Below are 20,883 nucleotides of genomic sequence, written 5' to 3' on the forward strand. Positions count from 1 at the left end.
CCACTCCCTCTGCACACACCATTGCTTTCATAGGGGAACTGCTGGTGAATTTCAACTGCAAATTCATTCTTATAATTTTTATTTTAATACTGAAAAGAGTTTCATTTCAAGAGATAAACAACTATACAAAGAAAAAGAGAAAAAAATCTAGATAATCCTCCATCCAAAGTCCATGACAGGATATTACATGGTTTATCCCACCGTTTTACTTATTAATGTTCAAGCAGATTCTAAGGATAAAATTAGAAACAGCTCTAAACGCCAAATTTGATACTAAAGATGCTGGGTTTTTTTGTTTGTTTGCTTGTTTGTTTTTTAGGTAAATGCAAGAAGCTAGAGCGCAGCTAACTCTGGGTCGTCTGCCACCTGCTAATTACTAAACACAAACCAGTATGATTCATTTTAACATTCTCCATGATCTGGCCTCCAATAATCATTAAGATCACCATATTCCGAGCCCTTGCCTTTAATAGTTAGCATGAATACTTTTGCCCACTTCTCTCCAATTTAAGATTCTTGGGCCTTGGAGGAATGTAAACACCACAAATTCTTTCTTCAAAAGAGGTTTTAGCTCTGGAAATCCTTTGCTCTAGTTTAATAAAGATGTATTTTCTAAAACCACTCAGTATAAAGCCACTCCTTCTATGTTTAAAGACAGAGTTCTTTCAGGTTCTGTTTTATTCTATTTGCCCACCAGGAATCAGGAGTGGTGTGGTGGCAGGAAACTGCACTTAGAGACTTGGCATTACGGGCTTGAAGAGCTGGGGTAGTTCAGACTCACCCTTTGGTCAGCATTTAAAACCTGGTAATGTAACTTTCTAATCTGTACCAGGTTATACACCTGTCTTCCAGTCAATGCCTTAAGGCATGCAGTTGACATCATATTCACAATGATGATTTAATGTTGTGGGGAAAAGGCAGCACAAGAAACAGTCTGGGCCTCGCCAGATTTTCTTGTCTGAAGCTCAAGGAAATGGATATCTGTTTTTCTTTTTCCCTTTTTGTTTTCTTTTGTTTAAATTATTTTCAAGTTTCCAAACTGTCGCTTCTTTCTTTCTTCCTTTCTCTTCTTTTTATTCCTTCCTTTTTCTTCCTTTTTCTTTTTATATCCTTCTCTTTCTTCCTTCCTTCTTCTTTATTTTTCTTTCTCTCTCTCTCCCTCCCTCCCTCCATCTTCTCCCCTCACCCCTCTCACTAGCTCTCTCTCTTCTTCTGGGGAAAGGAGGTGGTGGCCTATATTCTTCTCAAATCCCAGAGTTTGGCTGTAAAAATCATATTATTTCCATATTCATCCAGAACTTCGATGCCTTTTGCCCAAAGTACTGCCATGTTGAACACTACAACAAAATATTCTCATTTAATGGTGTCCCTCACAGTGGATTTCTACCCAGGAAGGTTTGTTTCAGCTTTATGCATTCGAGGAAATGCTTCTCATGCAGAAGTTAGAGGTAAATTCTGGTGCTAATATAATTAAAATCTGCATTAATGTCCTAGAAATTGGAAATTTTATACACAAGAAATCAATGTAAAACTGCTACATTAAGAGCCATTCAGCTCAGAGATCATGAAGGGAAATGGAAACTAATATAGCCTTATATGTAGATCAATTCTATCTCCAAATCACAAGAATAACTTACAAATATTGCATCCAGCCTCTCCATGCCCCTAGGACAGGTATGATGCTACAGGGATACAAGAAAGATTAGGTGTGGAGTTAACAAAAGAACAATAGGAGAACAGAAGATTGGAGAATGTAGAAGAGTAATGAACAAAAAGGAAATTTTATTCACAAATGGCTGGCAGAAGTTGCTTTTTTAAAAAGTCCCAACTCTGTTAGTCTACAACCCATTCTTGTCAGTCACTTGAGAAAGTTTTAATGGTATTACCCGATCTTTGTGAAATTTCCTCCTTTTAAAAAATGACCATGGCGATACACACAGTCTGTTTGATTATATTTGAATTGGACATCCAGGCACATTGTGATTATCTAAACTTAGGCCATTTTTCCTATTGGCTAGAACCTCCTCCAAAAACCCAAAAAGTACAATTGTTGCTACTGATAGGCTGCTCTGTTGCAAATAACTCTACAAGTGAAGGTGAGGGTGGCATTTCCAATGTCAAGGAGAGATTAGGTGGATTCCACTTTAATTTGCCTACACTCTGTCTTTTGATCACAGGTAATTGTGAATTGGCTCTAGTTCAAAGACAGACAGACAGAGATTTTAAACTCATGCAGTCTTTACAAGATTCACAATAGTATGCCCTGCTTACTTGGCCCTTTTCTCCTTAGCACAATAAATGTGCGCTCAACAGAGTTGAAACTTGTCCTGAAAAACTCATGGCCTCAGGGGTTCCATTGAGAAATGCTGTGTGGGCAAACAAAGCTCTCTCTTTGCAGCTTTACAAATGATAGGTTTTCACTTTATAAGATGTTTTCACTGCATTCTTAAAGCATCTGGTGATGCAAAACAGCATGGGCCAGCAATCCCAGTTTAGCATTGTATGTGAAAACAAATGTCTATTCATGTGAGGCTCACTCTCCCTCCTGGTTAGCTGCCTTCATTGAGAAGCTGGAAGAACAAGATGCAGAGTAAGGGGGCGAAAGTGAAATGCTAGCATTAAGCAATATGTCTCCGCTCTCCTTCAAGCACCTCCCTCTCATCACTGGCCAGACTAGTGACAGATAGGATAGCTTCCACCAAGCACTGCACAAAGCTTCCAAGGAAGAAAGGAGGTGATGAGAGTCCCTGTGGGAATTCAAAGATAAGAAATATCTGTGCAGAGAATAAACAATGAAAGAACCTCCTGACTGATTTTGTAGAGTTGAGCACGAGTCTGATTACAGAATTGAGCTTCCAGCTGCTATAACTAAACCTTTCCCACAGCCAATTTGTTTGATAAGCTTTCCTAACTTTTAGAACCCTGACATGGTCCAGAGGGTCTATGTTTTTTCTACTCTCCAGGGAGGATTACTTGACTAATTTTTCAGGATGGTTTTCCCAAAGGGAGAAATGGCTATGCTGTATAAGATGTCACAAACTTAGATACAATTATGTCTATGTATACATTCTAATGGGTTGTATCTTTCGACAACATCTTCCCCATGGAAACAGCCCGTGTCCTTTATTGCATTTGGCATTACGGGTTAGGTCTGCAAAGAACTCTTTGGGAGGCCAGTTTACTTTCTGCTTTCTTGTTGCTATGTGATTTCTCTAGCACAGAAATACTCTTTCAAGTACCATGTGTTTTTTTTTTTTTTCTCTAGGCTAGAATTCTCCAAAAAATTAAGAAGACTGCACCTTATAAAATGAAAGGCTCAAAAGTACACTATCGCAAACGATAAGGTGATTTTTATTTTGCAACATTATGTGAAACAAAGTGCGTAGCTTGGAAGGCAGTGAAAACATGAACAGAGATTCTGCTTTTCCTTCTCTTCCTAAGCCATTCCATCGAGATGTTCTCAGTCTGAACAGTATAGCCAAATCTTGATTATCCTTAGCAATCAGACCATGGACAATTAACACTCAAGGATCATAGACTCATAGATCTAAAAAGGAAGCCAGAGGGCACTTGGTCGAATTCATTTGTTTTACAGGTGAGGTAACCAAGTCAGAGAAGTTAAGTGTCTTGAACAAATTCACACACCTAATAAAGGGTAGAGCCTAGAACTGAGTTTCTGACTCAGTTTACTTTTCTCTTTTCACTCTTTCCATTGAAATTGGAATTATTTCTACAGGATTTTTTTTTATTTATCTGTTTTAACACATAACCTTGACCCCTTTTCCCACAATAAAAGTTCTTAGGGACATAGGTGCTGAGTAAGCCCGAACACATCCAGTTAAGGTGAAATCACCCTTCACTAATTTGCCTTACTTTGCTCTTGTTTACTCTTAGTTTGAAGCATTGGGTAAATGCTAAAATGACAAAAGGCACAGGAGGATAAAGAAAGCAACGGTGATTCACAAATGGAATACTCAAAGTGTGAATAGTCACATTTCAGCAATCCAATATTAAAGGGGCAATCCAATACCCTGACTACAATACCTAGACTACAGGCACATGCAGGGTACAAGCAACACATGTGGAATCTGAGGGAGACTCCAGTTCCTTTAGCGCGAAGCACTATAGAATCAAGTCGCAAAGCCTTCGTAATTAGGAGTTGCTTGTCTCCAACTTCATCTTTCTATTTGTGTGAAAAGTCTATCAGTAGGAGAAAAGTTTATAGTAACTAGGGAAAAAATAAAGGGATAATTACAACAATGCTAATGGCATATTACATGTGGATCAATGAGACCATTGAAAAGAAAATGGCAACACAGGAATTGGAAAATATGCTCCATAGTGAGTAAAACTCCCTAGGTCTCAGTTTCCCAGAGAAGGAAGGGATTGAACAATTAGCTTCCTAAAGCATCTTTTAAATAGCATGGGTTCCACAGGATGTTAATTTATTGAATGTGTACATACATGGACAGACACGTACAAACACATGATAAAATAAGTTTGAGAAACCTTGGGTTATAAAAAATCAAACTGGCTTCAAACTAGGAAACTCCAGAGCCTTCAATATACTAATAAGTGTGTGTATCTCCCAAACAAGGAGTACAGTGCACAGCCCTCAAAAATTCTTATTTACAGACCACCTGTGGGGCTAGTGTTCCATAGGGCACATATTCAGAACCCTGGCCTAAAAGATATCTAATGCTTCTTCTAGCTCTTAAATTCTTAAATATGATTCCATGGAATATAGGTTGAAGGATCTAAATGTCACTTTAAAAAAGTTGCCCAGTTCACATTCATTGCTCTTTCTTTTTTTTTCAAAGTTTTTTTTTTGTTTTTTTGTTTTTTTTTTTTTTTATTTATTTTTGGGACAGAGAGAGACAGAGCATGAACGGGGGAGGGGCAGAGAGAGAGAGGGAGACACAGAATCGGAAACAGGCTCCAGGCTCCGAGCCATCAGCCCAGAGCCTGACGCGGGGCTCGAACTCATGGACCGCGAGATCGTGACCTGGCTGAAGTCGGACGCTTAACCGACTGCGCCACCCAGGCGCCCCCATTGCTCTTTCTATAGTAGGCACTCAAATGCTACTATAAACCTATGATGACAAATACTTTAGGCTGGTAAGCCTGAAATATGCATCCTCACACCATGAAACTATTGATCAAGCAGGGAGTGTAATCCTGTAATGCCTATTTGCCATAAGAACTTGAGATTATTTTGTATCTATTTTTCAGAAATTCATAGTGCTGGCGTGAGAGAACAGAGAAAAAAGTTGACCTCTATTTGCTTAGTTAGAGTATTTCTTAAAATACATTCATGTTCTTGATATCACAAAAATCCTCAGAAAAGATTATCATTTCTTGAAAGAACATAGTTATAGGTATCCAACTGTAATTTTGAAAAAATATATAGCATGTAATGAGCTTTCAAAGTCATATGTTTTACTGCAAATTGTCCCTAAAATTATCAGGCAGCCTAGTCCTAAGCAGGTAAAATATTTACAATGAAAAACCCAGATGTCTTTAATTTTCAATGAAAAAAAAGTGTTTTTCTGACCTTCCACAATCTAATTTGTTACATATCATTAAAGATCTCTTTATCCTGGAAATATTTGGAATCTCTGCTTATTAAGATATAGCCCAGGAATACAGAGAAACCATTTTTTAATACACAGTCTGCTTTTCAGACAACAGACATAAAAGTGACATGTGTACATATGCACAGGGAGAAGAGAAGGCTAATAGTCAAGGGCATCAGTTCAAACTTAAACAAAACCAAACAGCATTGTCATAATCAAGTTGAAAAGTGTCATAACTGTGATCTCCATAGTTCTGTACTCTATCCTCTTTGACCCATCCTGCACCAAGAGTTATCTTTTAGCTCTGATCACATAAGTCTATTATTTGAAAACTTCTGGAAGAGCTTTTTAATCTACAAAATTAAGTACAGATCCCTCTACCTGCCATTACCCTCCTTGATAATATGTATAAGCTTTTTAGACTAATGCTCACAACTTCCTTACATGTCACATATTCTAGCCAAACTGGTCCTTTTGATGTTGCCTGAGCAAGGTATCTTTGGTACCCTGATAACTTTGTTCAAGCCAGCCCCTCTTGCTGGATGGTTTGCTCTGTTCTTTCTCCATTCCCCACTTCCATATCCTGCTTGTCAAAATCATATTAATCACCTAAAATGTTGCTCACTTCTAACTCTTCCATTAATCATTCTGTTTCTTCATGCATAAGTGACCACTAACTAACTGAACCAATATTTCCTCTCTACCTTAAATACTTTTTTGAAACATTTATGATCTGCCACATTTGTATATGATATGTAGGAAAAAGACCATGATATACCATGGCTTTATCTCAGGCACACGGTAAATAATATTTTCAGAAATAAGTGAATTTCAAGACTTGGGTATCAAATAAAGGACATATACAAACACTACAAGAAATCTGAATATGTGAAAAAATCAACCTAAACTAGAAAGTAGCAGATTGCATTCATAACGATTTAGAATGGCATCCTTTCAAGGAGTTTCTTCATATATCTAATATATATATTAAAATATTCATATATATATATATATATATATATATATATATATATATATATAATATTAAGTAACACCTTTCCCAAAAGGCACTCAATGAAATAGCAATCGCTTATGTGCCTCTGACTTGTCATCATTATCTAATTCATACATAGAATCAACCTTCTTACCAGGAAGAACATGAATGTGAGACAAGAAACCCCCTCCTCTGACCCAGAGTAAGGATGTGTAGCCTTTCCCATCACCATAAGAACTAAGGGCCAGCTAGTTCTTCTTTGTTTTTCTTCTGATCAGGTAGATTCTCAAGTATTCCCTCTTACTTGAATATAGCACATTCATTTACTCCTACCTAAAGTAATTGTCTTCATTATCTCTGAATCTCTTAGAACTCCACCCTCTGTCCTTAGTTCAGGGTAATTCTCCTTCCCAGGACCTATGCTGGACCAGAACAAGAGCCCTGAGAAGTGGCTCAAGCAGCAGATATTTTGACGAGATTGTGCTATCGAGGACAAGTGTTTTTCAAACTTTTCAAGAAACATTGTCTACATTTGATTCGTTTCTCTGTATTTGATTTCCTTTAGAATATATTTTTATTTATTTTTTTAACGTTTTTATTTATTTTTGAGACCGAGAGAGACAGAGCATGAATGGGGGAGGGGCAGAGAGAGAGGGAGACACAGAATCGGAAGCAGGCTCCAGGCTCTGAGCCATCAGCCCAGAGCCCGACGCGGGGCTGGAACTCACAGACTGTGAGATCGTGACCTGAGCCGAAGTCGGATGCTTAACGGACTGAGCCACCCAGGCGCCCCTAGAATATATTTTTAAAAACCGGTTCTCTGTAGGAACTCTAGAAAGATGGTAGAAACCATAGTGGTCTTAAAAAGATAATGTATCTAGATGGAAGAAAGGGAGGGAGAGAGGGAAGAGAAGAGGGAAGAGGGAAGGGGAAAAAAATCACACAGACAACATATACATCAAAAGTAGTCACAATGTATCCCCATGAATCTCCAACTTGATCAGATGAGGATAAGCCACCACCAATAAAAAACAAAAAACAAACAAAAAAAACGGCATGATATCAATGTTTGTGTGGGAGACAGCATAGAGAAACAATGGGATATTTGAAACACCAGAGAAGCAAAGACTCCTGAAATACCCAACAGGTATTTAATATATAATAAGGCAGGCTGATTTCAGAACAGAAGCTGAAACTGAGAAGGGTTTGGCCAATCGAGTAATAGGTGCATACAAGGGGCTCATGGTAAGGTCTTAAGGGAGTAAGGCAGGCTGACCCCTGTGGACATTCAAAACTAAGCAGCCAGGACTACCAAGACAGTGGCTCACGCTGAAAAGAAACTGCTTGGAGTGGAATATGAATTGCGCAGGAAAGGGAAAACAAAGATGAAGAAAAGAGAAGGTTACAGGAGAAAATGGAGGAGGGCAGTAGAGTCAGGAAATTTCAGAAAGCAAGTTGCTATATTTTTTAGATGAATCTTCTTTCAATATATGTTTACTGGTCTTCTGAACTGCAAGTCTATTTTTTATGTATTTTTCTACTTTTCCTCATATTTCAGAGGAAGAAAATCCCTGAATTTCCTCATATTTCCTTTGTTTCTCATTTATCGTCTCTCTTTAGTATCTTCGATTTTTCTCTCTTCACAGATTATATTTTTTTTCTCTTGGCTTTCACACATAATCAGATTGCAACTACCTTGGACAAAAAGATTTTATTCAACTCTACCGTTCACATTAACTCTTCCCTTGTTCTCTCCACCACTACACTTGTCAAATAAGGTTTTCATACTTGCTACTCTCACCTCCTCTAATCAACTATATCAGTGATTTTACTGAGCCCTAATTTTACTAACTTGCTTTATGTCATTTTAAACCCTGTTGCCATCTCTTTTTAGTCACAGTTTTCTCTTAACTTCAAGACACCATTCCATTCCTCCTCTTAAATCTAGAACTACCCTCTTTCTAAAGTTTTTTTTTTTTTCATCTTTTGCCAGGAAGTATGAATTTTCAGTATTTCCTGTTTTTGGACCTTTGTCCTTTTTCTTCATTTGTTCCTTTGGAAAGCTCGTCCACCCCAAATATTCCAGCTATTGCCTCCATGTAAATAACTCCCAAATCAGTTTTACTAGTAAAGATGTCTCATTTAAAAACTAGTCTTTCATTTGTACTTTTGCCATATTTTTTAAGAGCACATAAAAAGAATTCTTGAAGTTAGAAAAACTAACCTGATGCTCCGCCTAAAAGTTCAGGGAAACAACTTCCACATAAAAATGAGTAACATAAAATTACTGAGGTCAACCCCCATGGAAAGTTATTGAAAGCAAAAAAAAGGACAAAGAAAGTGAATGACTAGTACAGAGAAAGAAAATATGCTTAAAAGACATCTCCACAAAACAGTTTAAAACCGTAACATTCTATTTATCTAACTAGGCTATGTATTTAACTAGGCTAAAGCATATTAAGAAAATAGTACAATAAATAAAGGATAAAATAAATGAGAATTAAAAAACTCAGAAATGATATAATTTCATCAGAAAAGAATTAGAAATAAGAAAAATTATATCAGTTGTAAAACTAAATTAGAAGGAAAACAACATACGATGACAAGAGCTAACATCTTAATAGAAATGGAAGGTAAAAAGAGAAAACTTAAAAAATGTAAAAAAAAGAAGAAGGAAAAAGGATTCAAGAGAAGGTGTCAAATATTGAAGATAGACAAAGAAAATCCAAAATGTAGATGAGTCTCTGAAGAAAACCAGAGAAATGAAAAAAAATATACAACACAGTGTGTGTGTGTGTGTATGTATGTATGTGTGTGTGTGTGAAAGAAATAAATAATAAGGAGAATTTAATGAAATGGAAGACAATGGAGAAATTTAACAAAACCCAAGTTGGATTACTTGAAAATATTAATAAAATTAATGATCCGTAGCAAGATTAACCAAGACAGACAGACAGAAAATACAAAATACTTTTAAAAATACCAGGAGCCCAGGTGGCTCAGAGAGTTAAGCAGCTGACTTCAGCTCAGGTCACTATCTCACGGTTCATGGGTTCAAACTCTGTGTCAGGCTCTGCGCTGACAGCTCAGAGCCCGGAGCCTGCTTTAGATTCTTTGTCTCCCTCTCTCTCTGCCCCTCCCTGCTTGTGCTCTCTTTCTCTCTAGAATAAACATTCAAAAAATATCAAGAGCTCTGTCTACTCAAGAAATTGAACTCATAATCAAAGAGTTCAACCCAAAATCCAGGTCCACTTATTTCACTAATGAATTTGATAAAGTATTTAGATTTTATATAAACTCTTCCAGAACATAGAGACGGAGGGGGATGCATTCTAACTCGTATTATAAGAGTAGGAAAACCCTCATACCAAAACCTGAAAAGGATTATTACAAAAAAATGAAATGTACAAATATTTCTCATGAACATCACTGTAAAAATTCCCTGAAAAAAATGAGTAAACAGAATTCAACTACATATAAAAAGAACAATCTATCATGATAAAATGAGATTTATCTCAGGAATTCCAAAAAAAGAATCAGTAAAAGTAATTAAAAATTAAGATAATTTGTCATATTATCAGAATTAAAAATAACGTTCTTAACAGTTACAGAGAAAAAAATGTCACCAAATTCAATGCCTATTTATGAGAAATATTTCAGCACACTAGAAATAGTTGGAAACTTCTATCCTTGTAAATCTACAAAGAAACCAACAACTTATGCCATACTTGATGAAATACTGCTTTTACCTAAGGACAAAGGAAGAGTATCTACAGTCCCCAAAGCAAGAATATCTTTCCCACTATCATTCCACATTATACTCTGAAGATTCTAACCAATGCAACAGGGCAAGATACACAAGTAAAAAGCTCATAGATTAAAAAAAGAAAAGTTGTTAAACACTGTTTGCAGAAAACATTATTGTCTATACAAATAATACTAAAAAAAATCTATCAAAATAAACTATTAGATTTAATAACTTAATTTAGCAAGACTGCATGTTATAAGATCAACATACACAAATCAATTACATGCCTCTAGCAACATCTGGAAAATTCTATTTAAAACATAATATCACTTAAAATAATATTTTAAAATATAAATAATCAAGAATAAATTTACCAGAATATATCCAAGTTGTCTACACTGAAAACTACAAAATAATACTGTGAATAAATTAAAGAATATCTAAATTAAAAGACAGACATATTGTGTTCATGAATTGAAAAACCCAGAAGTATTAAGATTTCCTTTCCCTCTAAATTGATCAATAAATTTAACACAATTGAAATTATAATCTTAGCAAGATTTTGCATAAACTGATAAAATGATTCTAAACCTCATATAAAATTGCAAAGAACTTAGAATAGTCAAAATAACCTTATAAAGGGAAGAGCAAAGTTGAAGGACTTACACTACCTCATTTCAAGACAACTATAAGATAATATTGATCAAGTCAGTGTAGTATTATAAACAAACAGAACAAAACAAATTTCATAAATGACTCATACAATTTTTGACAAAGGTACTAATATAATTCAATGGGAAACTGAATAATCTTTACAATAAATGTTGCTATAAAAACTGGGTATTAATCTGGAGAATAAAATAAACCTCAATCTCTACCTTATATCACATACAAAAATTAATTGAAAATGGGTCACAGACCTAAATCTAAAAGGTAAAACTGTAAAACTTCTGGAAAAAGAATAAGAAAAATTCTTCACCACCTTGGAAATATGTAGAGATTTCTCAGTATACAAAAAACGCAGTAACCTTAAAAAATAATAATAAACTATAAAAATATACTTGATGAAGGATTGTATCCAAAATATGTAAAGAATCCTTACAACTAAGCAATAGGAAGGCAAAAACTAAATTTACAAAGTCTATAAAAGACAACAAAGACATGTGAATGGCAAATACTCATGTGAAAAGATACTCGATATCATTAATGTGGAAAATGCCAACTAAAATTACGGTGATATACCACAACATGCCAATTAGATAGACTAAAATTTGAAAAAAAAATACAGAATGTTACTAAGGATGTGGTGCAACCAGACGTTTATACATTTGTGATAGTAAGTTAAAATGACAATAACTTTGAGAAAAAATAGTCTGGAAGTTTCTTATAAAGTTAAATATACAGTTATCATAAGACCCAGCAATTGTATTTCTAAGTATTTACCCAAGAGAAATGGAAATATATAACTACCAAAATATTGTACACATAAGTTTATATCAGTGTTACTCATAATAGCCACAACCAGAAACAATACCAATATCTGTCAACAGGTGAATGGATCAACAAATCGTGATATACGCCTACACTGGAAGGCTATATAGCAATACTGATACACACAATGTTCAAAAATGTTATGCTGTACCAAAGAAGCCAGACCCAAAAGGGTATGTATCACATTATTTCATTTATATCAAACTCTAGGAAAGACAAATCTAGTATAGAGTGATAAAGCACATTGGGATTTGCTTAGGGTAGGGATAGATAACTGACTAGGTGGACAAGGGAGCATTTTTTGATGATGGAAATGTAGTATATATTGATAGTATACCTGATACACAGGTGGATATATTCATTAAAACTTTTCAAGAAGAATTAATGTCAATCTCTCCCACACTCATCCAAAAAAACTTAAGAGAACAGAGTATTTCCAAACTCATTTTACAAGGCCAGCATCACCCTGATACCAAAGCCAGATAAAAGCATTATGAGAAAAGAAATACACAGACCAATATTCCTGGTGACTACAGATATAAAAATTCTCAACAAAATGCTAGCAAACCCAATTTAACATCACATTAAAAGGGCCATCAGCATAATCAAGTGGCATTTATCCCTGGCATGCAAGAATGATTCACCATACACAAATCAATAAATGTGACACAGCACATTAATGTAATGAAGAATAACAATTATATGATCATCTCAATAGATGAAGAAAAAGCTTTGACAAAATTCACTACGCTTAAACTCTCAACAAATTTGGTATACAAGAAATATGCCTCAGCATAGTAAAGGTTATGTACGACAACCCATAGCTAACACATTCAATGGTGAAAGGCTAAAAGCTTTTCCTCTACGATCAGGAAAAAGACAAGGATACCCATTCATCCCAATTTTGGCTGAAACGAATGTAACGTTGTGTGTCAACTGTACTTTAAGAAAATTTTTGATGACAACAATCCCATTTACAATAGCATAAAAACAATAAAATATCTAGGAATGAATTTAACCAAAGAAGTGAAAGATGTGTACACTGAAAACTATAGGACACTGATGACACAAATTGAAAAAGACACAAATAAATGGATAAATAACAAACATTCATGGATCAGAAGTTAATATTGTTAAAATGTGCATGCTACTCAGTCCACCTATACAGACTCATTGAAATTCCTGACACAACCCTAATAGCATTTTTTACCGAAATAGAAAAAAAAATTCTAAAATTTGTATAAAACTACAAAAGACCCCAAAGAGCCAAAGCAATCTGAGATAGACAAACAAACCTGGAGGCATCACATATCCTGATTCCAAACTATATTACAAGACTATAGTAATTAAAATAATTTGATAAAAACACGTAGACCATTGGAAAAGAATCAAGAATGCAGAAATATTCCATCACATATAGTTTCATACACTATTTGATAAGGGAGCCAAGAATATTCTCTGGGGAAAGATAGTCCATTCAATAAATGGGAACGCTGTATATTCACATGCAAAATAAAAAAATGACATTGGACCCCTAACTTACACCACTCACAAAAATTAACTCACAATGGATTAATGATTTAAACATAATACCTGAGACTATAAAACTCCTCAAAAAAAAAACAAAACAAAAAAACAAAACAAAACAAACAAACAAAAAAAACATAGGGGAAAAGCTTTTTTGACATTGGTCTTTCCAACAATTTTTTTTGATAGGACACCAAAAGTACAAGCAACACAAGCAAAAAATAAAAAATTAATGGTGGAACTGCATCAAACTAAAAATCGTCTGCATAGCAAAAGAAATAATAAATAAAATGAAAAAGCAGTTTATGGAAGAAAATATTTGCAAACCACATATCTGATAAAGGATTAATATCCAAAATATACTAGAAGTTCATACAATTCAATAGGAAATAAATTTAAATAAAAAACTAAAAATAGGCAAAGGATTTGAATAGACATTTTTAGAAAGAAGACATACAAATGGCCAACAGATATATGAAAAGGTGCTCAACGTTACTAATCATCAGGAAATGTAAACCAAAACCACCATAGGATATCATCTCACAGCCATTAGAGTGGCTATTTCTAAAACACTAAGAGATAAGAGGTTTGTAAATATTTATGCACCCAACATGAAAGCACCCAAATACATAAAACAATTAATAACAAACATAAAGGAACTAACTGATAATAATACAATGATAGTAGGGGACTTTAACACCCCACTTTTATCAATGGACAGATCATCTAAATAGAAAATCAACAAGGAAACAATGGCTTTGAATGACACACTGGACCAGATGGACTTAACAGATATATTCAGAACATTTCTATCCTACAACAGCAGAATACACATTCTTTTCAAGTGCACATGAGATCAAGAAGATCTGAATAGATCACATGTTAAGTCACAAATCAGGTCTTAACAATGAAAAAGAGTGAAATCATACCACACTTCTTTACTAACCAAAACACTATGAAACTAGAAGTCAACCACAAGAAAAAAAATTGTAAAGACTGGGGCACCTGGGTAGCTCAGTCAGTTAAGTATCCAACTCTTGATTTTGGCTCAGGTCATGATCTCACAGTTGTGTTAGAGCCCTGCATTGGGCTCTATACTGACAATGCACAACCTGCTTGGGATTCTCTCTCTCCCCCTCTCTCTCTGTCCCTCCCTTGCTCTCTCTCTCTCTTTCAAAATAAATAAATAAAATTTAAAAACAATTGGAAAGACCACAAATTCATGGAGTTTAAACAACATGCTATTAAACAATGAATGAGTCAACCAGGAAATCAGAGAAGAAATTAAAAAATACATGGAAACAAGTGAAAATAAAAATACAATGGTCCAAAACTTTGGGATGCAGCAAAGGTGGTCCTAAGAGGGAAGTATACAGCAATACAGGCTTACCTTAAGAAACAGAAAAAAAAAGAAAAAAAGAAAAAGAGAGAAAAAAAAAAAACAACCTTACACCTAAAGGGGCTAGAAAAAGAATAACAAAGCCTGAAGCCAGCAGAAGGAAAGAAATAATAAAGATTGGAGAAGAAATAAATGATATAGAAACTGAAAAAAAAGTGTTGGCAAGGATATGGAGAAAAAGGGAATCTTTGTACATAGTTGGTGGGAATGTAAATTGGTACAACTAGTATGGAAAACAACATGGAAGTTACTCAAACAATTAAAAATAGAACTACCAAATGATCTATCAATCCCACTTCTGGGTATATACCTGAAGGAAACTAATTCACTTTCCTGAAGAAAACATTCTCATGTTCACTACAGCATCATTCAAAATAGCCAAGACATGAAACAACCTAAATGTCCATCAAGGATGAATGGATAAAGAAAATGTGGTATATGTATAGACAATGGAGTATTATTCAGCCATAAAAAGAAAAAAGTTCTGCCATTAGTGACAACATGGATGGACCTAGATGGCATTATGCTGAGTAAAATAAGTCAGACAGACAAAGACAAACACTGTATGATATCTCCTTCATGTGGAACCTAAAAAAGATGAACTATAAAAACACAGTAGAATGGTGGTTGTCAGAGGCTGGGTGGTGGAGTAAATGGGGAGATTTTGGTCAAAGAGTACAAATTTACAATTATAAGATCAATAAATTCTGGGGCTATACTATACAGCAGTGTGACTCCAGTTAACAATACTGTACTATATACTTGAAATTTGCTAAGAGAGTGGATCTTAAATGTTCTCAAAACACACACACACACACACACACACACACACACACACACACACACAAAAGTAATTATGTGAGACGATGGGAATGTTAACTAACCTTATCATGGTAACATTTTACAACATATAGCTGTATCAAATCACCATATAGTACCTCTTAAACTTACACTATGCTATTTGTCAGTATATCTCAATAAAACTGGAAAAAAATCAGGTGGGCAATAAATGCATAGGTGAAGGGTGTATGGGGGAAGAAAGATGTAAGCAAGCAGAGAACTGTAATACCAAGCACATAACTAAGAAGCTCATACACTGGTAGGATATTTCATGGTCAAGAGAATAGTGATGAAGTCACATAAACCTGGCTGGTCTCAGCCTGTCACCTACCAACTGAGTGACCATAGGCCTTAATTTCTTCATCTGTAAAATCTAAATAAATTCTTTAAAGGATTTTAAAAATGCATCCAAATTTTGTTTTACAGTGAATGATATTTACCAAGCAATCAAAAATGCTAACTATTACATAGGTTTACTGGCCTCGGTTTCTAACTTCTGAAATCTACTCTGGCTGTGTTATCCAATGAAAACTACCCTCTTAATGTTTCCAAATGTCAAAATAAAATACTACATCAACTTCCAAACCTGGATTCCACCTAGGACCTTCTTACCTGTCCAAATACCCTACACAACTAAAAATTACATGTCTTTCTCTTTCCTCTTGGAGTTGTCCCATTGCACAATTACCTTCCCATATTTCTCTCCCTAGTGAACCCCATCATCACCAGTCCCATGCTCCCTATTTAAAACTTGATTCAAATACCACCTTCCCCAAGAAGTCCTCTGTGATCTCTTCCTCACTGAAAAGTAATTTCTTTGTCTCCCAAGACCAAAGTTCAAATCCACACTCTTCACAAGGTCTTGTGATACTATTTTCAGGAATGATTGCAAACCTTATAGCATCTAAAGAATTTGGTTAGATTTTTAGCTATGGATTTGTCACTAGGGAACCTTAAGTGACAAAATTTACATCATTCTTACATCCTTTAGCCTACTGATATTAGGAGAAACTTAGAAACATGAGAATAGATCTAATAAAAATTCCAAAACTCTAAAAGAATAGTTAAAAGTGATTAATTTTTAGAATTATTTCAGATGCTGCCTTTTATCATTTGAATTTGAACATGCCTTGTTAATCTTCAACTACTGGTTTGAACACAAAATATATTCTAGTCAAAACTGCATTGCTACTATAAATTTAAGTTAGATATCTGTCAGTCAATTAGTTCAACCAGTGAAAGAGCTAAGTGAGTATCACAGATACGATAAAGAAAATATAGAACAGAGTATATAAAAATCTTTCTTATTTTTAATTCTGCTCATTTGAAAAAATGCTACATAATTTCATCTTTACTATCTTTCTTCTCAATGGAATAATTTCTCCCCTGGCATTTACCAAGAAAAATCAGTTACATGAATGAGTTTTTCTGTACTTGTGGACTTCTACCCATGCAGTTGCATTATGAATGGTCATTAGCTGCCAATCTCAGCATTATTACTATAAGGCCCTGTCCCATTGGTCAGTCTTAAAAAATGGCACAGCTGCAAAACAATGTCAGTTGTGATTCAGCCCTAATTTTCCCTGTCAACAGCCTTGTTCAACTTCCCAGATATTCCTACTTGTTGCCAAGTCCATTTTGTAAACGAAATCTGCTTTTTGAAAATCACCATATGAATATGTCAACAGGTCATGAAATATTTTCATTACAAATCTTAAAGAAAAACTTAGCTCTAAAGAAACAGTTTGGAAAATGTCTATTTCATTAAGTTCAAGTGTGAAATCTTGATGGAAAACATTTATTTTGGCAACTTGCTATTCTGTTGGTGGCCCTAAAGTATCGTGACCAGACTATCTTTGTGGGAGGTGGAATTGGGGGATTCTAGAGCAAATAAAAAATTCCTTACAAGGAGCCCCTTGGACCATGAGCATCGGGGAAAGACTGGGAAAATCTAAAATACGAATGCCAAGAATAAAAACTTATTCTAAATGCTCCTATGTCATTAGAGTTGTCTCAATTATCCACAGTAAGAACAAAGAAGTAGTGATATAGACCAAAGACAGCAGATAATCCTTAAATTATTCATTGTTCACTTTGGAACAAATGTACATATGTACCCATGTGCGTGTACATGCTCATACACACACACACACACACACACACACACACACACACACACACTTCCCTTTCTCAACTCTATTGTTTAAGCCATTTTCTCTGCTTGGGAAGACTTGTCACTGTCATCTGTCAGGCAAAATCCACTCATCCTTTATGACCTAATACAAATGATGCTTCTTCTGTGAAGCCTTCCCTGCCCTCCCCAGGGAGATAATCACTCTCCTCTCTGCTTTCACATGTATTATGGCATGTCTCTTTATATGTTGGTCTCTCCCAAATGTCTTAGAAGATTCATGGGGTAAAGACAATATCTTACTCATTTCGTAGTCCCTTCAGCCAAGCTCCAAGCACAGATAATGCCCAGTAAATATTTTCAATTGATTATTTTCCTAGGCAATCCCAATCTGATTGAGGAAGAAGTATCCTAGAAACATCTACTGATGAACAAAAATATCAGGTGAGTTGGGGCGCCTGGGTGGCTCAGTCGGTTAAGCATCCAACTTTGGCTCAGGTCATGATATCATGGCTTGTGAGTTTGAACCCCGCGTCGGGCTGGGTGCTGACAGCTCAGAGCCTGGAGCCTGTTTTGGATTCTGTGTCTCCCTCTCTCTGCCCCTCCCCTGTTCACACTCTGTCTCTGTCTCTCTCAAAAATAAATAAACATTAAAAAAAATTAAAAAAAACCTATCAGGTGAGTTATCAAATTGGGATTAGAAACTGACATAGGCCATTCCCAAAGAACTCAATCAGGAGAGGATTTCATGAGATAATTTTATTTGACCTTTATGATTTTTTTAACCTTTCCAGCACTCACTATTCACACCACTCACAGTACTATGCTGCCTCTGTTTTATCCCTTTATTATTTAAGGCACAAGTACTATCTGTACTAGGTGGATGGAACCATGCTTTAATGATTATAACTTTCTTTCCTTTACTTTTTAATATCATGTTGTGTTTACAAATTACCACTTGTCACACAGGTCTATAAGCTTATTGTGGCTGCTATCCTCATTTGAAAGTGTGAAAACTGAGAATTAAGAAAATTAAGTGACTTATATGAAGTTAAACAGCTATAAATGATGCCAGGATCACAACGGAAATATCTGTCACTTTCTAATGTCTTAAATAGTACCCTAAACACTGTCTGATGATGCTATAGCTTATACTCATAGTATAAGGAAGATTCTGATTTCATAGAGAAAAAATCTCAGGATGAGGGAAGTTAAATAGTGCATTCAAAGATCTTAAGGAGTCACAGCCAGAGGCTGGGGCAGGATTCAAGGCTCCATGTAGGTTTATTAATTCAAAGACTCACCTCCTTGATGCTCCTTTTGTAAAAAACAAAAATATGAATGATAAATTTATCATGACACTTAAGTATGACCCTTTGCAAAAAACAGGTAATGCTAACAATATTAAGATACATAAGGCACCAATTTAAATGTTATAGAAGCAACCAGTTTTGAAGTGAAGACTTATGTCTGATACGAAATAAATATTTTTAAAAACAGTATAGTGGGGAGAATAGTTGATGATCAATTATATTCACCCAACTGACTGTTTTGATGTTAGGTATTCACACACACAGAGTGCTACCTACTGAAGAGATGCTCTCCAGTTGGAGAGAAAAGCTTAATGGAGAAGATGTCATTGAGGAGAACCTGGAAGGGCAGGTAGGAGGAGGAAGTGACATGAGGGGCATTCCAGGTGTACACGAGCAGAAGGGTGAGGTGGTTATGAAAAACAGCAGGAAAACATCTTCACATCCCAGGGACATGAAGGAAAGAAGATAAAGTTGGAAGGGTTTTGAATCTCAAGGGGAGTAGGTTTTATTTTACGAGTAACTGTTTTTTATTGTGGTTAAATATACATAAAATTTACCATTTTAATCATTTGTAAGTGCACAGTTCTGTGGCATTAAGTACATTCACATTGTTGGGCAACCATCACCACTCTCCATCTTCAGAATTCTTTTCATCTTCTCCAACTAAACTCTGCCTATTGAATACTAACTCCCCAAGTCCCTTTCTCCACAGCCCCTGACAACCACCAGTCCACCATTCTACTCTCTACCAATTTGACCACTCTAGGAACCTCATTTAAGTGGGATCATACAATATTTGTCCTTTTATCTGGCTTATTTCACCTAGCATAATGTCTTCAGGTTTCATCCACGTTGTTAAATGAGCCAGAATTTCCTTTCTTTTTTCAGGATGAATAATATCCCATTGTATGTATATACTATATTTTCTTTATCCTTTCATCCATCAGTGGATATAGGGTTGACTCCACCTTTTGGCTACTGTAATTGATGCCACTGTGAACATGGATGTACAAATATCTGAGTCCCTGCTTTCAATTTTTTGGCGTATATACCCAGAAGCAGAATTGTTAGATCATATGGTAATTCTGTGTTTAATTTTTTGATGGCTCACCACACCATTTTCCAAAGCAGCAGCACCATTTTACGTTCACACCAACAATTCATAGGGTTCCAGTTTTTCCACATCCCTGCGAACATTTATTTTTTTTATTTATAATACCAATCCTAATGGATGTGAACAAGTAATTTTTAATAACCAAGTATTCAAACTGAATATCAAAGTACTGACTAGTGTTTAAAACACTATAAAAATTTCCATCAACCTTAATTTCTATAGGCTAATTGTTTCATGTAAATAACAGGGCCCGGAAATCAGGAATAGATGGGCTATTATTTCACTGAAACCTTCTAAGGTGGCCAATCACCTTCCATTCCATCCTGAAAGGACAGTAGCTGACACTACATACATTTTCTACAACTTCTCATTGCAAAAAACCAAGAATATTAGGAAATGAGATATGGTACTTATACAAATTGCTTTGTTCCTTTTACTCAAAAGTGAAATTTGTATTATTCCCTCTGCTATTTACAGAAAAATCTAAATATATTGTCAAGAAAATTACGTAAACATCCATTATTTCAACTGTCCCTATATGATCTCTGTTAAATTGTTTTCTATATAACTTTCTATATCCTAAACTCAAACACTAAATTTTTTTTATCATAAAATGAAAGTCCAAACTCCAGGGCAACAAGGCTCTAGATCTATCAATAAGAAAGTTTGTTTTATGGAGAGATATGTAAAAATTAACTTATGAGTGTATGAACTGATTTGTAGAACTCACCACTTTCATATTTTTCCACT

General features: G+C 35.3%; 1 protein-coding gene and 1 long non-coding RNA gene across 6 annotated transcripts in view; one reads left to right on the top strand and one right to left on the bottom strand.

The window, feature by feature from the left end:
* ADAMTSL1 (ADAMTS like 1) overlaps positions 1-20,883 on the bottom strand; it is an 877,457-nt gene that overhangs the window by 695,497 nt on the left and 161,077 nt on the right. The window lies entirely within an intron of this gene.
* The window catches only part of LOC131491856 (uncharacterized), a 41,395-nt gene continuing 38,399 nt past the window's right edge, over positions 17,888-20,883 (top strand). For 3 of the 4 annotated variants that reach the window (XR_009251681.1, XR_009251683.1, XR_009251682.1), the window contains exons 1-2: positions 17,888-17,991; positions 18,087-18,150. This is a non-coding gene — a long non-coding RNA (uncharacterized LOC131491856). Of the gene's footprint in view, positions 17,992-18,086; positions 18,151-19,267; positions 19,369-20,883 lie in introns of all 4 variants that reach the window. The other variant, XR_009251684.1, reaches the window with a different exon arrangement.

Source organism: Neofelis nebulosa, chromosome 12 (assembly GCF_028018385.1).
Source record: "Neofelis nebulosa isolate mNeoNeb1 chromosome 12, mNeoNeb1.pri, whole genome shotgun sequence".
Lineage (NCBI taxonomy): Eukaryota > Metazoa > Chordata > Mammalia > Carnivora > Felidae > Neofelis > Neofelis nebulosa.